The sequence below is a fragment of the Odocoileus virginianus genome, chromosome 30, assembly GCF_023699985.2.
Source record: "Odocoileus virginianus isolate 20LAN1187 ecotype Illinois chromosome 30, Ovbor_1.2, whole genome shotgun sequence".
NCBI classification, from domain to species: domain Eukaryota; kingdom Metazoa; phylum Chordata; class Mammalia; order Artiodactyla; family Cervidae; genus Odocoileus; species Odocoileus virginianus.
Genome location: NC_069703.1, coordinates 14,264,806 through 14,283,612, shown reverse-complemented (window position 1 = coordinate 14,283,612; position 18,807 = coordinate 14,264,806). Strand labels below are relative to the sequence as shown.

The window sequence follows — 18,807 nt, the reverse complement described above, 5'->3', positions numbered from 1 at the left end:
GCTTAGGGAAATGCCTGGGTGTAGTTTCGTGGTGAGTGGAGCGCCGGGCCAGGTGCAAACTTTTCAGCGATGTTTTTGTGTCCCTGGCCAACTATCTCCACGTAAAACTCTGTCAATTGACTGTGCTACTGCAGAACGGAATTAACTACAATGGCACTTAAACCAGCTTTGTACAGATTTTTAAATGTTTGAGCTGACCTTTCCTGATTTATTATTTTTTAACCATAAGACCAACTCAGATTCAAGGCAGATTTGTCCCTCTCTCCCAGGGCCCTTCTACAGAATTATGACTTTGCATTCGAGCGGAGAACCTGAAGAAAAGCAAACGCACGGACACGTATAGACTTGGCAACAGTGACAAAGCTTTGTTAAAACGTGTCCCTCCAGTGGCGGGGCGGGATGGGGGTCTGGCCGCCAGAAGCCAGCGCGGGCGGCAGGGTGTAGAGCAGCCTGACTATCCTCTCGCTTTGTTTTTGCTGTCACGGTGATACAGAAATAGAGCAGCGGCGAGAAGTCGTCGGGCCGTATTTCTGGTGTCTGTATGTGTGAGTGTGCGTGTTTTTCCCGGCTGGCTGAGGACCGCGGTGAGGAGGAAGCAGGAGCAGTGCGGAGCCCGCCCCAAGGGAGCGGCCGCGCCTCTGCAGCAGGGTTTGGGCGCCAGCGCTCCAGCCACTTCCAGAACGCTCCTGGCCGCTTCTGCCTGCCCAGCATCCTGCTGGGGTTTCCCCGCCACCCGCGCTCATTTGCATGGCACTGCCCCTCCCCCGCTGTCATTGGCCGGCGCCGCGCCCCGCCCACTGCCCCTCCACCTCTGCAAGGTTCCGTCCCCCGAGCCACCCGGAGCTGCGGGCAGCTGGCGGACTGTTAAACCGCGGCGGCGGCGGCGGCCGGGGCGGGAGCGGGACGCGCTCTGGAGACGAGTCAGCTGCGCCCCGGGTGGGGGGAGGAGGGCGGGCAGCTACAGATCACCTCGGCAGCCCCCACCACGGCCGGACCGAAGGTGCGGCGGCGGAGGGGAGCCAGGGCGCCCCAGCAGGCGAGTGGCCGGCGTCTCAGCGGCGGGCTTGAGGGGGTTGGGTCTCCTCTGCTGGGGACGGCGGCCCCGCGGGGAGGGGAGAGCGGAGAAGACCGCTGGGTGGACTTGCGGCCCAGGCGACCGACCGGCAGCCCCTTCGCCCCCCGAATCTTCTGAGCTGTTGGACTCTGGGTCCCGGCACAGGATCGCGCTCTAGGGTAGGGTCGGACCGCAGCCAAATTTAAACGGCTAAACCTAACAGCTTTGGCAGAGCTAAGGGGAGGTAAGGGGTGGAGGGAGGGGAGGGGCGGATCTAGACTTGGTCACGTGGTGCAGGGGCGGGGCTTGGCTGTCCTCCCTTTTGTTTTGGCTGGCGCGTGCGCAGAGGCCCGAACACGTGGTCTCCCGGGTCCGCCCCGTGGCTCGGCGGCCGCGCCTCGCCGAGTGCGGTTGTGGTGACGCCCGTTTTGGGGAATCTCTGAGGGCGGACCTGTTTGCATTAGATGGGATCGTTGTTTTACTTGTTTCCACTTTATCTAGGCAGATGTTGATTTGGCCTTTAGAATTACGTGGGATGGAGGGGTATCTAGAGAATTGTTGAGGAACGGTTGTTTCTAAGTTTGTGTGCTGAAGGGATTGATGCATTGCCGGAAAATTTGAGGATGTGTGGTGTTTGGTAGCAAGAAATACATGACTGTGTTCCGATAATTAAACTACTGGAAAGGAAGAGACTAGCTTTATGGGGAGGAAAGGCACTGGATGGAGCTTCTTGTGGTGTTTTCTTACTCAGCAGTACTATTTGGTTTGTTCGTTGCCGGCTTTCACTCTTCTCCGTGCAGATTCACTCTTTTCCCCTCGCATCAGCGGTCTGCGGGGATAGATTTTGTTTTTTTAACTGTGGAAAGTATGTTACTTAAACAATTTTGTTTTTTTATATTTGGTTGTGCTGGCCTTTCTTGCTGCGCGGGTTTTTCTGTTTAGGGTGAGCAGGTGTTAGTTACTCTCTTTACTTTTTGATAACCCAAACTTTGGTCAACTGGCGAGATTTAAAGAGGATAGTTTCTTTCGTCTTTCCTTCGTCCTTCCTAACCAGTTTGCCTAACTTCATGCTGAGTTTGGGTCAGTGGGAATTTTTTTTTTTTTTTTTTTTTTAATACCGCGGGATGGGGCAGGTTTGTTAGCAACAAAACCTAAGATATTTACCACTACTGTAGACAAAATCGACAGTGTTTCTGACTAGGAAAAAGTAGCTCTAAAAATAATTAAACATTAGCAAAAAACCTGGTCTTCTGGACTGTGGATTGCTTGAAAAAGGCTTAGCAGTGAGTGATCGCTGCTGTTTCCAGTTCTTAACTAGCTTGTTTGGGCAAGTTACAACCTCTCCGATTCTGTTTCGTCTTCTAAATAGTTTCGTAATACTGTCCTTGCCTTAAGAGTTTGTTACGAGAATCAAATGCTTTGTGTTAGTAAAAGTGTTTATAATCTTTATCAACACTACACATACAAAAATTGACAGATAATGCGTTTTTATAACAGAAGTCCGTTTTTTTTTAAGCCAGCATCTTAGAAGAATATAAATGATGAAATAGCATATATTTGAATGTCTTTAAAATCTGTTGTAATTGTTATCATTGATTCTCCCTTTTTTCCACTTAATCAGATCAGTGTCAAGGTTTCTACCATTTCTCATAGTTTTAATCTAGATAATCATTACTTCTTTTACCCAGTCCTTCTGGGTTAACTTTTTTTTTCCATGAATTTTTTCTAAATCCAAGCCAGTTCTATCGCACTGATTTATTTTTTTTAAACATTTACTCTGTGTGTATGTGTTATGTACCTTTTCAAATAATAATTGCTTGTTTTTAAGTCTTACTATAAAATAATTTGGAGAAAGAGAACAGGTGCAGATAATAAAAATACAAATAATTTGTATTTATATGTTCCAATAAATATTTGCATATTTTTCCTAAAGCTAAGATTATGTGGTCTTTTAACTTTACCTCATAAACTGTTCCATGTCCTTAGTCTTTGAAAAAATTATTTTTGGCAGCTCAGTGTCACATCGTATAACTATCATATTTAAAAATTTTCCTGTTGGCAGATGTTTGGGATGTTTCTAATGTTTTGCTGATATAAATTTCACTATAGAGACTACAGCCTTTTATGTAAAGCTTTGGGAAAAAGTTTCTCCTAGATTTGTAAAAGAGGAATTATTGGTGGAAGTGTGTATGTTTTAAGGCTCTTGTAATGTCCCCAAATTACCTTCCAGAGTATTTAATACTCATCTAGTGTATGAGCATGCCTCATATACATCTTTATTCATCATCTGGGATTAGCAATAAAACAAAAGAACTTGCTTTCATTAGCGTAAATTTTTTTTCATGTGTCTGTGTTATATGTTTTATTTTCTTACAAGCCCCTTATAGAAGAGGAATATATTTCATATTTGATACACTGCAGATTACATAGTGGATGCTTAATAAACACTTGCAAGTTGACTAATAATATTTATCTTTTTGATCTCTGGAACTTTTCAGGAAATTATATCTTGGTTTTTTGTCTTAGTTTAGGAGTACCTTATTGGCAATATACTCGTTGTTTTATTCGTTACTTTGAGTACTTCTGTTCAGGTGGGGCCTCTTGATCTGTCAGTTGTCTGCCGGTGACTTCCCATTGTGCAACTGCTGCATTATCCAGTGACTCCATCCAGCTTTGATGCCATTTATCATAATAATTTAGACTGTTTCATTTCCTTAACTCATTCAACTGTCTCATGTGGAATTCGATTACAAATTTTACTTTAATTGTTCCAGATTCACTTGTAGCCTTTTCTGTGTTTAAAGGAAAAAAAACAGTCTTTTTGTGTTTAAAGGAAAAAAGCCTAGTATCTGAAGTTACTTTGCTTCATTATTTAGATGCTCTTAACAGCCCATCTCTGAATTGCCTATAACATCTTTTACTGCCTTTAACCTGGGGCTTCCCTGCTGGCAAAGTGGCAAAGAATCTCCCTGCAATAGAGGAGCTTGTATTCAGTCCCTGGTTTGGGACGATCCTCTGGAGAAGGAAATGGCAACCCACTCGAGCATCCTTGCCTGGGAAATCCCATGGACAGAGGAGCCTGGTGGGCTATAGTTGGTGGGGTCACAAAAGACTTGGACACGACTTAGCAACTAAAAACAAAATAAACCCTATCTTTACTCTACCACGTAAATCTTATTTGTTATGAGTAATTTTTACTTATTCAGTTATTTGTCTCTCTCCCTGTTTTTTTTACATTGTCTGTACCATGTTAGTTGATAGAGGCCAAAAGCTTTCTTTCAAGTGTAGAAGATTCTTTATTGATTGGATTCTTCAGGTTACAATCAGCAATGAAGGAATGAAACTGCCTCTAACTAAAGTGACAGTCAATAGGAAATTAGCAACTAGTTTACTGACTTTAAAGCATATCATCTGTAATGACAAAGGCCACTACCATATTGTGAAGTAATTAGCCTCCAACTAATGAAAAAAAAAAGCTTAAGCAAAAAAAATATATATATATATCATCTGTTACACTTCTAGCCTTAAAGTCCTTACTATTAATATATTAAAGGACTATAATGGAATATGGTACATTAGTGATGACCCTCAGTCATCAAGACATTCTTACTTTCAGTATGTTTGATTTAGAAAGGCAAGGAAGGTGTATTCATTTCTGAAAAGTTTTGATTATTTTTCTTTTTACATGTTCTGAAGAGATTTCACTGAACTGTGCTTGTTATTCTATGTGAAATAAACAAATCAGCAAGTGTTAAAAAATGATATTTTACTTGCCTGTAGACAGTCTGTAATGGAAATCTGAGGACAATTTATAGTGAAAGTTTTTAAATACTTGATAATATTTTTAGGTTTTTAGGAACACTTTTTTTTTCTTATATGAATGAGACAGTTCTCTTGCAGAATTGGGAGAAATGCATTCATTTATAATATTAAGGCTTTGTTATATTTCTAATAAACTTTTATTATTTCTGGTCCTTTAAGATCAAGAATTTTCAAGCATGTTGTTTAATTAAAAGTTTGTTTTTATTTGATAGTAGGTCATTGATCAGTGTTTAACCACCTGAAATTAATTTGAAGCTAAAATGTATATAGTGAGCAAATGTGATAGTGCTAAATTTTAACGTGAATTTCTGAATCTAAGTTGATGTACACAGAAAAAACATGATTCTTCATTTATATTCCTATGAGTCATTCTTTTGTAACTGAATAATAATAATTCTGCTTGAAGTTTGAAGTATGATCTGTTTGATGTGTTATGTGGCCACCCAAGTGGCTTTATCTTTAATTAAATTCCTTTAGTCTTCAAAGAGAATTCCTTTTTAGGCATAGTTTTCGAAGTGGAAGGAGTTCTAGCTATAAACATTATTGAATACAAAGTACTGAGCTAACTGTACCTTGGTCATGCCAATTACTGCAGTGCTTTCTGCTATAAATCGAAAATGCCCATTTGTGGCATAAAGAAATCTTGAAAACACAGCAATGTGTTTTGTATTTGCACCTTCCAGTAATTCCTGTATTTTTCAGAAATAAAATTATACCAATATAGATTCTTTCTCATTACTTGTATTGACTTAATTGGTTTAATTGACTTAATTTAACATTATGAGTTACAAATTCGGGAATTTAGCCCCATTGTATTTCAGTAATGTTTGAAAGAGCTGCTCTAATTTTCCTAAAAGAAGTTATGCTTTTTTCCTACTCCTTCACTGTTACCATAATGGATTGACTATATGAAACACATTAAAGTTATAAGTGTGGAAACTAATGTTTATCTCTGCCTCAGAGTTCTCCCTTCTATCTGTTGGTAGTTTTTTCACTTTCTTATAACTTGAGGATGAATCTGCTTTCTTCATGCTACTTTTATTCCTAGCTTATATTGTTGCATTAAAGAGAATTAGGATTATCCAGATTTCAGTTGAGAGAATACATTTAATATCAGGGGGTATTGATATATTTTCCATGGACTTTATGGAATATACATATGCATGCTAGAATGTAAGTCATAATAAAATCTGGAGTAGTATTTTAGGGGCTGGAAAATCAGATTTAGTTTTTAATTTTTAATGTTCATTCTCAGGAGGATGGATGGGTCTTATTTAGATTGTCTAGATTTTTAGTTTCAACTCTGAAAATGGACTAGATTGGCAAACTTTTGATTTTCTTTAGCCCAAATTCCAAAACTTATTTGGTATATGTGACCTGCATATACTTAAATAGTAGTTGTAAAGACCTGGTTACTCGTGTCAGGATCAACTCAATAATTATTGATATAATTATCTCACTATGTACATGCAGCTTTTGAGGGATGACATGATGATATTGGGCTTCCCTGGTAGCTTAGTGATAAAGAATCTACCTGCCAATGTAGGAGATCAGTTCCTCCTTGGGAAGATCTGCAGGAGAAGGAAATGGCAACCCACTCCAGTATTCTTGCCTGGAAAATCCCATGGGCAGAGAAGCAAGGTGGGTTACAGACTATGGGGTCACAAGAGTCAAACGTGACTAAGTGACTAAACAGCAACAAAATGATAGTATTTACTATATCTCATGATGTCCAGGGGATCAGATTGTGTTTAATTAATGATAAATTTCATAAATATGATTTATAAATCTTAAAGATTAAGTCACTAATGGAAGCATTTTGGAGACAACAGGGCAAGACTTTTTATTTGTAGTCATGTGAATATCAGAACAACTGACTTCTTCCTTAATTCACAGTGAATGTTGGATTAAATTATAGACCCAACTTTACAGTTCCCCCAATTTTGGGGAGTAACTTGATTTTATTTATAATAAATTTAATGTAACCAGGAAGAAAAAACTTTTTATTCTTTGTAGTTTTTAAATGCTTATAATTTAAAGAAATAAATTTTGGCATGTCTTACTGAAGTCGTCTCTGGTTGGTAGTTTTTATGATACTTCTAAGAAAATGTTTATTGAAATCTGGACTTTTTGCTGTAGGGTTATTTGCTTTGTGGATTATCTGTGACAGTTTTGCTGTGGATTGGTATGTTTTTTTGTTCACTATGCCTAAAATTTCTGGGCTGCAGATGTGCTAAGGAATGATTATTATTTATTTTAATTCGAAATGCAGGTTGAAAACTCTTGTAAAAAACATGAAAGCGAAGTTCACACATGGCAAATATAATTGATTTTTGGATTATCTAGAACTATTGCTTCTTCAAGAGAAAGTGTGAAGGTGTTAGTCACTCAGTTGTGTCCTATTTTTTGTGACCCATGGAATGTAGCCCGCAAGGCTCCTCTGTCCATGAAATTTTCCAGGCAAGAATACTGGCCTGGGTTGCCATTCTCTTCTTCAGGGCAGCTTCCTGACCCAAGGATTGAACCCTGGTCTCCTGAATTGCCAGCAGATTCTTTACTGTCTAAGCCACCAATAGTTAAAATAATTTATCTGGTTGCTTTCTTATCACCTTTGAAAGGGTGATAAGATTTCTTGCAGTCTTGCTTCTTAAATCCTGTTAGGTTACTATTTTAGTTTCTGTATGTTGTGGTTAAGGAAGTTGTTTTTTTTCTCAGTTTTGCTCATTCCATATTCTTTGAAGTCTTATATATATGGACTGACTAAATTCCTTTTAGAGAAGGAACCTATTTTGCTTGAGTATCTTGGGTGTATATAAAATAAATATCATCAAAGATGATAGTGGTGCCAACAGTAAACAGAATACAGTATTTTAGCAACTAGAAACAAATTTCTTAGATCTCAGTAATATCCAAATACTGTTTTTCCCACCCAATATCTGCATAATTAGAAACTGAATATTCATAAGAATATCAAGATGCTTGGAAAACTCCTTTGAGGATTTGCCTTTTTCGCATTCTTTTTGTATAACCTAAGCTGCTATTATGATTTGAAACTGAAATGTTTTAGTTAATGGTTGTTTCATGTTTACTTTAGGGGTACTATATACTTTATACTGTCTAGTACAGTAATCCTTAACCACATGTGGCTGTTAAGCACTTGAAATGTGGCTAGTCCATATAGACTTTGTGCTAAATGTAAAATAAACACTATATTTTGAGATTTTAGCACACATAAAAAAGAATATATCTCATAAGGATGTTTTTATCCTGACAGATTGAAGTCATAATATTTTGTATATAATGGGTAACAATGAAGTTAAAAGTTCATGTTGCTCTTTATTTTTTAAAATGTGTCTGCACATTTTAAATTACATGTGTAGCTCACATCATATTTCTATTGGACAACAGTGTTCTATACTAGTATTTCCTAGCCTTGAGATTCTTTTCACAGTAAAGTATCTTATGAACCCCTTTCCTTGAAATTTTTGTTATGTTTTTGTATTTATTTGGCTGCGCTGGGTCTTAGTTGTGGCACACTAAATCTCTGTGGCATGCAGGATCTTTTAGTTGCAGCACATGAACTCTCAGTTGTGGCATCCAGGATTTAGTTTCTGACCAGGGATCACGTCTGGGCCCCCTGCATTGGGAGTGCAGAATCTTAGCCACTGGAGCACCAGGGAAGTCCCCTTGAAATTTTTAAATGATTTTATTATTTTGGATGATGTTTATTGAAGAAATATTTATTAAGGGCCTACTATTCACCCAACAATATTTTACGATACAGCAGTGAATGAAAATATTCACATCCTGCTTTCATATGGCTTTCATTCTAGTAGGAAAAATGTATAATAAATAATTTTTAGTGATAAAAACTTTTTAATGAACTATTATTCTAAATACTGTTGGCTATTATATATAATTTTATGTACTTTAATACAGTGCTTCATGTATTGAATGACTTATGCTATATAATTTACTTTTGGCATTTATCTTGCTTTGTGTTCTCTGAATTTTGTGGATCTGGGGTTTTATGTCTGACATTAATTTGGAGGAATTCTCAATCATTATTGCTTCAAATATTTCTTTTCTTTTCACCTTCAGTGTTCCCATTATGTGTATATGTTAACACCTTTTTTAGTTGACCCACAATTCTTGGATATTCTTGTTTATGTGTCCCCGCCCCCCAACCTCTCCCTCCCCCACCACCATCTATCCTCTTTTCATTTTGTAAGTTTCTGTTGATATATCCTCAAGCTCAGATCTTTTCTGAACCATGTCCAGTCTACTAATGAGTCCATCAAATGCATTCTTATTTCAGTTATGGTGGTGTTAGTCTCTAGCATTTCTTTTTTTTGGCCAGACCACATGGCAAGGGGGATCTTAGTTCCCCAACCAGGGATTGAACCTGTGCTCCCTGCATTGGGAAGTCAAAGTCTTAATCCCTGGACTGCCAGGGAATTCCCACCAGCTGAACTTTCTAAGTTTTCTTTTAGGGTTCTTTCTCCTTTGTAATGTCTCTTCCTTTGTTCAGATAAATATGAGTGAACTCCCTGGCATGATCCTGGACTCCTTTCTCTGGCTCATGTTCTAGATAAGTTTATAATTGTTCTTCAAACACACCAAATTTATTCCTGTTTTAAAGGTTTTTATGAATTGTCTTTTTTCCTTGGAAAGCTCTTACTTGAAATCTTGGTTAGATTTTAGGCATTTCTAGTTTTAGAGCAGATGTCATCAAGAGACTTCTTCATCTATAAATCTAAGTTAACTCCTACTGCAACATCAGTTCAGTCGCTCAGTCGTGTCCGACTCTTTGTGACCCCATGAATTGCAGCACGCCAGGCCTCCCTGTCCATCACCAATTCCCGGAGTTTAACCGAACTCCTGTCCATTGAGTCGGTGATGCCATCCAACCATCTCATCCTCTGTCATCCCCTTCTCCTCCTGCCCCCAATCCCTCCCAGCATCAGGGTCTTTTCCAGTGAGTCAGTTCTTTGCATGAGGTGTCCAAAGTATTGGAGTTTCAGCTTCAGCATCAGTCCTTCCAATAAACACCCAGGACTGATCTCCTTTAGGATGGACTGGTTCGATCTCCTTGCAGTCTAAGCATAGTGATACTCTATTACTCTGCTTTGATTTTTATAAAAACAATGAGACCCCTATTTACTTCTTATCTTTTTATTTTCTTATTTGTGTATTCTCTATCTACCATTTGCTGGATAAAATGTAAGCTCTGTAAGAATAGAAACCTTACTTTTCATGCTCACTACCATCTTTCTAGTACCTAACATAGTGTCTTTTAACATGCTTCTCAGTCATTGTGTGTGTTAACTGAATAGTTTAATGTTTGATCTTAGATCAAATATACATTTAATGAAGGTGACTTTCCCTGGTGGCTCAGTGGTAAAGAATCTGCCTTCAATGCAGGAGATGTGGATTCAATCCCTGGGTTTGGGAAGATCTCCTGGAGAAGGAAATGGCAACCCACTCCAATATTCTTGTCTGGAAAATCCCATAGACAGAGGAGCCTGGTGGGCTACAGTCCTTGGGGTTGCAAAAGAATCTGACATGACTTAGCAATTAAACAACAAAAAAATAAAATGCAGCTTCCACCAGAAATAGACAAAACTATATTTCTGAGAAAAAATAAATTTCTTCACTTTCTGCTTTTAAAAAGTCAACTGGTTAATTTCCATGTTTTTTTTTTGGAAATTTTTTGTTTTGTTTTTAAAAGATAAAATAGGTTTTCATTTGCCAGTCATAAGCACTTCTATATAAATAACTTGTTGTGGTATGGATGGATTTATACCCAAATGAAAAACCAGGTGGTCTTACTTGTAGTTATTCTCAGTGTCTTAAATTGGCTTCCAAAATACTGGAGATACCTTTTAGATGTAATACAGCTTATGGAACTAGTGAAGATATCTTGAAGTGAACTGGCGGAATTATTATTTTATGCTCTCAAATCAGTGTTCATGTGCTCTGCCTCTAAACAGTTGTCTGTTATGCATAAAATCAAATAATACACAGTTGAAGATGCTTACAATTTAAAACTGTGTAATAGTTCAAACCATTTTTCTGAGTTAACCTGAATGGTAAACTCAGTGACTTTCAGGAGTATGCACATCTGATTTCCACTAATTCCTAGACATACTATCTTTTGCATATTTATGTCAAAGGCTCCTCAATTGTTATGTTTTAAATAGTTGTTAGATGTTTGTTTTATTGTTTATTTTGAGGAAGTCCAAGTTACCAATTTTTTCTCTTATGAATGTTTCTGTGTCATAGTTTAAAAAAAAACAAGAAAACTTTGCCCAACCCAATATCACAAAGATTTTCTCCCATTTTTATCTAGACATTTTATGGCTTTAAGTTTTGCATTTAGGTCTGTCCATTCTGATGTATGTGACTGTTTTTGTATAAGGGAGGAGGTATGGGTTAAAGCTCAGAATTTTGCAGATGGGTACCTTATTGTTCCAGAAGCATTTGTTTAAAACCCGTCTTTCTGCATTGAAGTGCCATTACATCTTTGTCAGAAGTCAATTGACTGTATACCTGTGGGTCTACTTAACAGCTCTCTTTTTTATTTCCCCCCATTGATCTGTGTCCATTTTTGGCCAATTCATGCTTATTTTGACCAAAGTAAATAGATAGGCATTATGAGTACTTTAGCTTCGTTCTTGTTTTGGCTATTCTAGTTCCTTTCTGTTTCCATACAAATTTTGAACAATTTGTTGATATTACTTTTGGCTGCATGGGGTCTTGCTGCACACGGGCTATTCTTCATTGCTTTGCATGAGCTTGTCATCATGGTGGCTTTTCTTGTTGGATGGGCTCATGGGCTCGAGGCACGCGAACTTCAGCAGTTGCAGCGCACAGTCTGAGTAGCTGTGGCTCGTGGGCTTAGTTGCTCTGCGGTATGTGGAATCTTTCCTGACCAGGGCTCAAACCTGTATCTCCTGCATTGGCAAGCAGACTCCTTACCACTGGACCATCTGGGAAATGCTCCATACAAATTTTTGAATCAGCTTATTGATATCAACAAAATTCCTGCCAGGATTTTGACTGGGATTGTGTTAAATCTATATATCAGTTTAAGGAGAATTAACATTGCAATAATATTGAATGAGCACAGCATGTCACACCATTTATTTAGATCTTGTTGTTCAGATGCTAAGTTATGTCTGACATGGACCCCATGGACTGCAGCACACCAGACTTCCCTGTCCTTCACTGTCTCCCGGAGTTTGCTCAAACTCATGTCCTTTGAATCGGTGATACCATCTCATCCTCTGTCATCCTGATCTCCTCCTGCCCACAGTCTTTCTCAGCATCTGTGTCTTTTCCAACTAATTGGCTCTTTGCATCAGATGACCAAAGTATTGGAGCTTCAGCATCAGTCCTTCCAATGAATACTCGGTTGATTTCCTTTAAGATTGACTGGTTTGATCTTCTTGCTGTCCAAGGGATTCTCAAGAGTCTTTTCCAACACCACAATAAGAAAGCATCGATTCTTCGGTGCTCGGTGTTCTTTATTTTCCAGCTCTCACATCAATACATGACTACTAGAAAAACCGTAGCTTTGACTATATGCACCTTTGTCAGCAAAGTGATGTCTCTCCTTTTTAATACGCTGTCTAGGTTTATCATGGCTTCTCTTCCAAGGAGCAAACGTCTTAATTTCATGGCTGCAGTCACCATCTGCAGTGATTTTGGAGCCCAAGAAGATAAAGTCTGTCCCTGTTTCCATTGTTTCCCCATCATATTTGCCATGAAGTGATGGGACTGGATGCTGTGATCTTAGTTTTTTGAGTTTTAGGCCAGCTTTTTACTCTCCTCTTTCACCCTCATCAAGAAGTTCTTTATTTCTTCTTCACTTTCTGCCATTAGAGTGGTATCATCTGCATATCTGAGGTTGTTGATATTTCTCCTAGCAATCTTCATTCCAGCTTATGATTCATCCAGCCCAGCATTTCACATGATTTACTCTGAAGTGGTGGATGTTTTTTCTAGTGTGTAGATCCTGCACATTTTTTGTTAGATTGACACCTCAGTATTTCATATTTTTGAACTATTAAAATTAATACTGTTTTAAAATTTTCTATTTCTGTTTTTTTATTTTTCATTTCCAATATTTAGAAATAAAAGTGATTTTTGTGTGTTGACTTTTTTATCTGCTACCTTAGTGAGCACGTTAGATCTAGGAGCTTTCTAATTGGTTCTTTTAGGACTTTCCAGGTGGCTCAGTGGTAAAGAATCCGCCTGCAATGTAGGAGACAAAAGGTTCAATCCCTGGGTCGAGAAGCTTCCCTGGAGAAGGAAATGGCTACCCTTTCCAGTACTCTTGCTTGGGAAATCCCATGGACAGAGGAGCCTGGTGGGGCTATGGTTCATAGAGTTACAAAGAGTCAGACACAACTGAGTGATCATGTGTGCGTGGAATTTTCTATGTAGAAAATCATGTCATCAATGAGTAGACAGTTTTACTTTCCAGATATATGTGACTCTTTTCTTCTGTCCCACTGATTAGGACCTCCAATGTGATGATGAATAGGAGTAATGAGAGCAGACACTTTGCCTCATTCCCAATCTTAACAATTAAAATATTCAGTCTTTCATCATAACCATGAAGTTGTGGCTAGGCTTTTGTGTAATGTTCCTTATCAGGTTAAGCAATTTCCCTCTTTTTCCTGGTTTGCTGAGTTTTTTCCCTGATTATGAACAGACACTAGATTTTGTCAAATGCTTTTTATTTTTTTTCTTTAGTCTTTTGATATGGTGGATTTCAATGATTAATTTTATTTTAAAAATGATAACTGAAATAGATGTTGCTACTATATAAGTTCTGGAATACCTTTAAAAATTATGACTGTTTATTCAGCCAACAAATATCTGACAATTATTTTGTATCAGACATTGTTCTAAGTGCTGCAGATAAGAACATTGAACAAAGCTGAGTTTTGCCCTTGAATTATATTATTTCCTAGAATGTAATCGATGTCAGGTTCTGATATTAGTGTTCTGAGGCTCAATATAACAGTGTAGGGGAATGAAGAATCATGAAATGAGGTGCTAGGGCTATTTTAAACAATTAGTTAAGGTAGGGCTCTCTGAGGAGGTGACTTTAGAGCAGAAACATGAATGAAGTGAGGGAGCCAGCCATCTTATATGTGGAAAATTGTTCCATACTGAGATAATTGAAAATATGAAGTCTCTGAAGCAAGGACTTGTTTGGTGTGTTTCAAGAATAGCACAGAGGCCAGTGTTTATGGAATGTAGCAACCTGTGGAGAAAGTTACTAGGAGGCGAAGTAGTCAGGGACTTGATAGTGAAGAACTTTGTAGGCGATGATAAGAAGAAGTTTGGATTTTAAGTATAATGGCAACCACTTTTTTTTAACCAACTATTTACTGAGTATCTGCTATATCTCAGATACTTTTGCATGTTGAAGACAGAGTAGTTAACAAAATAGCGAAAAGTTCAAGCAGTTGAAATGTTAGTAATAAGTGTAGTTGCTTATGTCATATGCAGGTAGTTAGAAGTGATAGAGTTTAGAATGCTTAGTAAACATCATTATGCATAATGATTATATGTTTAATTAAAAAGTTGGAATAAATGGACTTGTGTCTTACACTGAAACTACATGAACATAGTTTAACCTTTTTTAATTATAGGAGACATAGCTATTTTTGTGAGGTTCTCTTGGTTGCAAAGTAGACTTTCAGGCTAGAGTTTTGTTTTTTTTTTTTTTTTTTATAAGGATTCACTTAAGAATAGAATACAGAAAAACTTAATGAAAATACTAGAACAGGAACTGTGATATGGCTAGACCTTCCAGAGTCCAAAATCCCCAAGTCCTTAAACTCAAGTGCATTAATTATGTTTTGCTATGTAGCACGCCAAAGAGACGGAGCCAAAACAAAAAGAACACCTAGTTGTGGATGTGACTGGTGATGGAAGCAAGGTCTGATGCTGTAAAGAGCAGTATTGCATAGGAACCTAGAATGTAAGGTCTATAAATCAAGGCAAATTGGAAGTGCTCAAACAAGAGATGGCAAGAGAATGTCGACATTTTAGGAATCAGTGAACTAAATGGGCTGGAATAGGTGAATTTAACTCAGATGACCATTATAGCTACTACTGTGGGCAAGAATCCCTTAGAAGAAATGGAGTAGCCATCATAGACAACAAAAGGGTCCAAAATGCAGTACTTGGACGCAGTATCAAAAACGACAGTATGATCTCTGTTCGTTTCCAAGGCAAACCATTCAATATCATGGTAATCCAAGTCTGTGCCCCAACTGAATTAGCTGAAGTTGAACAGTTCTATGGAGACCTACAAGACTGTCTAGAATGAACACCCAAAAATGACGTCCTTTTCATTATAGCGGACTGGAATGCAAAAGTAGGAATTCAAGAAACACCTGGAGTAATGGGCAAATTTGGCCTTGGAGTACAGAATGAAATGGGGCAAAGAGTTTTGCCAGAAGAATGCACTGGTCATAGCAAGCACCCTCTTCCAACAACACAAGAGAAGACTCTACACATGGACATCACCAGTTGGCCAACACCAAAATCAGATTGATTATCTTCTTTGCAGCCAAAGATGGAGAAGCTCTATACAGTCATCAAAAACAAGACCAGGAACTGACTATAGCTTATATCATGAACTCCTTATTGCCAAATTCAGACTTAAGTTGAAGAAAGTAGGGAAAACCACTAGACCATTCAGGTATGACCTAAATCAAATTGCTAATGATACAGTGGAAGGGAGAAATAGATTTAAGGGACTAGATCTGATAGACAGAATGCCTGGTGAACTATGGACAGAGGTTTGTGACATTATACAGGAGACAGGGAGCAAAACCATCGCCAAGAAAAAGAAATGCAAAAAAGCAAAATGGATGTCTGAGGAGGCTTTACCAATAGCTGTGAAAAGAAGAGAAGCCAAAAGCAAAGGAGAAAAGGAAAGATATAGCCATTTGAATGCAGAGTTCCAAAGAATAGCCAGGAGAGATAAGAAGGCCTTCCTCAGCGATCAGTGCAAAGAAATAGAGGAAAATAGTAGAATGGGAAAGACTAGAGATCTCTTGAAGAAAATTAGAGATAGCAAGGGAACATTTCATGCACAGATGGGCTCAATAAAGGACAGAAATGATATGGACCTAACAGAAGCAGAGGATATTAAGAAGAGGTGGCAAGAATACACAGAAGAACTGTATAGAAAAGATCTTCATGACACATAATCACGATGGTGTAATCACTCACCTAGAGCCAGACATCCTGGAATGTGAAGTCAAGTGGGTCTTAGGAAGCCTCACTATGAACAAAGCTAGTGGAGGTGATGGAACTCCAGTTGAGCTATTTCAAATCCTAAAAGATGATGCTGTGAAAGTGCTGCACTCAATATGCCAGCACATTTGGAAAACACAGCAGTGGCCACAGGACTGGAAAAAGTCAGTTTTCATTCTAATCCCAAAGAACGACAATGCCAAAGAATGTTCAAACTACTGCACAGTTGCACTCATCCCACTCATTACTTCACGCTAGTGAAGTAATGTTCAAAATTCTCCAAGCCAGGCTTCAGCAATTCATGAAATGTGAACTTCCAGATGTTCAAGCTGAATTTAGAAAAGGCAAAGGAACCAGAGATCAAATTGCCAACATCCGCTAGATCATCGAAAAAGCAAGAGAGTCCCAGAAAAGCATCTATTTCTGCTTTATTGACTATGCCAAAGCCTTTGACTGTGTGGATCACAATAAACTGTGGAAAATTCTGAAAGCGATGGGAACACCAGACCACCTGAACTGCCTCTTGAGAAATCGCAGGTCAGGAAGCAACAGTTAAAACTGGACATGGAACAACAGAATGGTTCCAAATAGGAAAAGAAGTACATCAATGCTGTATTTTGTCACTGTGTTTACTTAACTTATATGCAGAGTACATCATGAGAAATGCCAGGCTGGATGAAGCACAAGCTGGAACAAAATTTCCCAGAGAAGTATCAGTAACATGAGGATGATACCACCATTATGGCAGAAAGTGAAGTAGAACTAAAGAGCCTCTTGATGAAAGTGAAAGGAGTGTGAAAAAGTTGACTTAAAGCTCAGCATTCAGAAAACTAAGATCATGGCATCCAGTCCCATCACTTCATGGCAAATAGATGGAGAAACAATGGAAACACTGGCTGACTTTGTTTTTTGGATTCCAAAATCACTTCAGATGGTGACTGCAGCCATGAAATTAAATGATGCTCACTCCTTGGAAGGAAAGTTATGACCAACCTAGACAGCATATTATAAAGCAGACATTACTTTGCCAACAAAGGTCCATCTAGTTAAGGCTATGGTTTTTCCAGTTGTCATGTATGGATGTGAGAGCTGGATTATAAAGAAAGCTGAGTGCCAAAGAATTGATGCTTTTGAACTGTGGTTGTGGAGAGTCCCTTGGACTGCAAGGAGGTCCAACCAGTCCATCCTAAAGGAAATCAGTCCTGAATATTCATTGGAAGGACTGATGCTGGAGCTGAAACTCTAATACTTTGGCCACCTGATGTGAAGAACTGACCTGATGCTGGGAAAGACTAAAGGCAGGAGGAGAAGGGGATGACAGAGGATGAGATGGTTGGATGGCATCACTGACTCAATGGACATGAGTTTGAGTAAACTGCGGGAGTTGGTGATGGACAGGGAGGCCTAGCGTGCTGCAGTCTGTGGGGTTGCAAAGAGTTGGACATGATTGAGCAACTGAACTGAACTAACGTAGCATGTAGCATGTAACACATTAATCCATAATTTTATGGTTTAAAACATTTCACAGTTTCTGTGGGTCAAGAATCTAGGCATGGCTTCTCTGAGAGCCTCTGGCTCAAGGTTTCTCACAAGGCTGCAGTCAAGGTTTTAGAGCTGCAGGCTTCTGAAGGCTGGAATGAGGAAGGATCTGCTTCTCAGATCACTGGCATGACTGTTGACAGGCTTCAGGTCATTGCCGTCTATTGGCTGAAGTCAGTATTTGCCATAAGAGTCTTCCCAGGTCACAGTGTGGCAGTTAGTGTTCTTTAGTGCGTGAGGGGATGACAAGATGGAAGCCACGGTCTCTTTGTAACCTAATTTTAAGAGTGGCATCCCATTAGCTCTTTTGCATTCTATTTGCTAGAAAAAAATGTCACTAAATCCAGTCGACACTCAAGAAGAAAGGATTACACAAAGACATGAATACCAGGAAACTGGGACTATTAAGATCACTTTAGAAGCTGCCTATCACACCAAGTAAGCTGTAGAGATCTTACCAGAGTTTTTTGTGCATATGCTTTATTCTAGTTCTCTCCCATAAATGTTTCTTAGCCACTCTCAATGTCTACATTTCTTTTTCTCTTTTTTCTATCAACTCTAGTTCTTATCTAATAATCTGTGTATCTTTTTCTGTTCAGTTTTTAGTTTTCCTTTATCTCTAGTTTATCCAGGGCATAAGAAATCCACTGCTTTTCATTATTTCACCCATGTCCCTGCTGCCCACCACTTTGATTACATACTTGGCACCCTTTTCAAATTTCTAAAGGAGAGAATGTGGGTAAGGAAGGGATAGAGTATAGTATCTTTTGAGTATAACTACCTCAGAGAGAACTGTGATTAAGGCATTTTCCCTCAGAGAGCAATGTAATTATCTAAACACTATTGTTGATATGTATAATGGTCATTGCATTAAGTGACAGATTGAGTGTTGAAAAAAAATTTCCCAGTGCTAGCTTTTTAAATATTTTTCTGTTTTTCATAAAAGTGCAAAATATATTTTTCAAAAGAAAACCCCATATTCTGGTTATTTTTTCCTATTTTGCATTTGGAAAAATTGAAAATCTTTTATAAATAGGATTTATCATTTTTGAGACATATACAAGTATATAAATTTTGAGACAGAATTATACAGAAATCTGTTT

At 38.5% G+C, this 18,807-nt stretch overlaps 1 protein-coding gene across 7 annotated transcripts in view; it reads left to right on the top strand.

The window, feature by feature from the left end:
- Positions 1 to 873: 873 nt before the first annotated feature.
- KANSL1L (KAT8 regulatory NSL complex subunit 1 like) overlaps positions 874 to 18,807 on the top strand; it is a 122,611-nt gene continuing 104,677 nt past the window's right edge. For 2 of the 7 annotated variants that reach the window (XM_070458593.1, XM_070458592.1), the window contains exon 1: positions 874 to 1,036. The gene's annotated coding sequence lies outside the window, so the exon portion shown is untranslated. Of the gene's footprint in view, positions 1,234 to 17,471; positions 18,143 to 18,807 lie in introns of those variants that run through there. The other 5 variants (XM_070458591.1, XM_070458588.1, XM_070458589.1 and 2 more) reach the window with 5 other exon arrangements.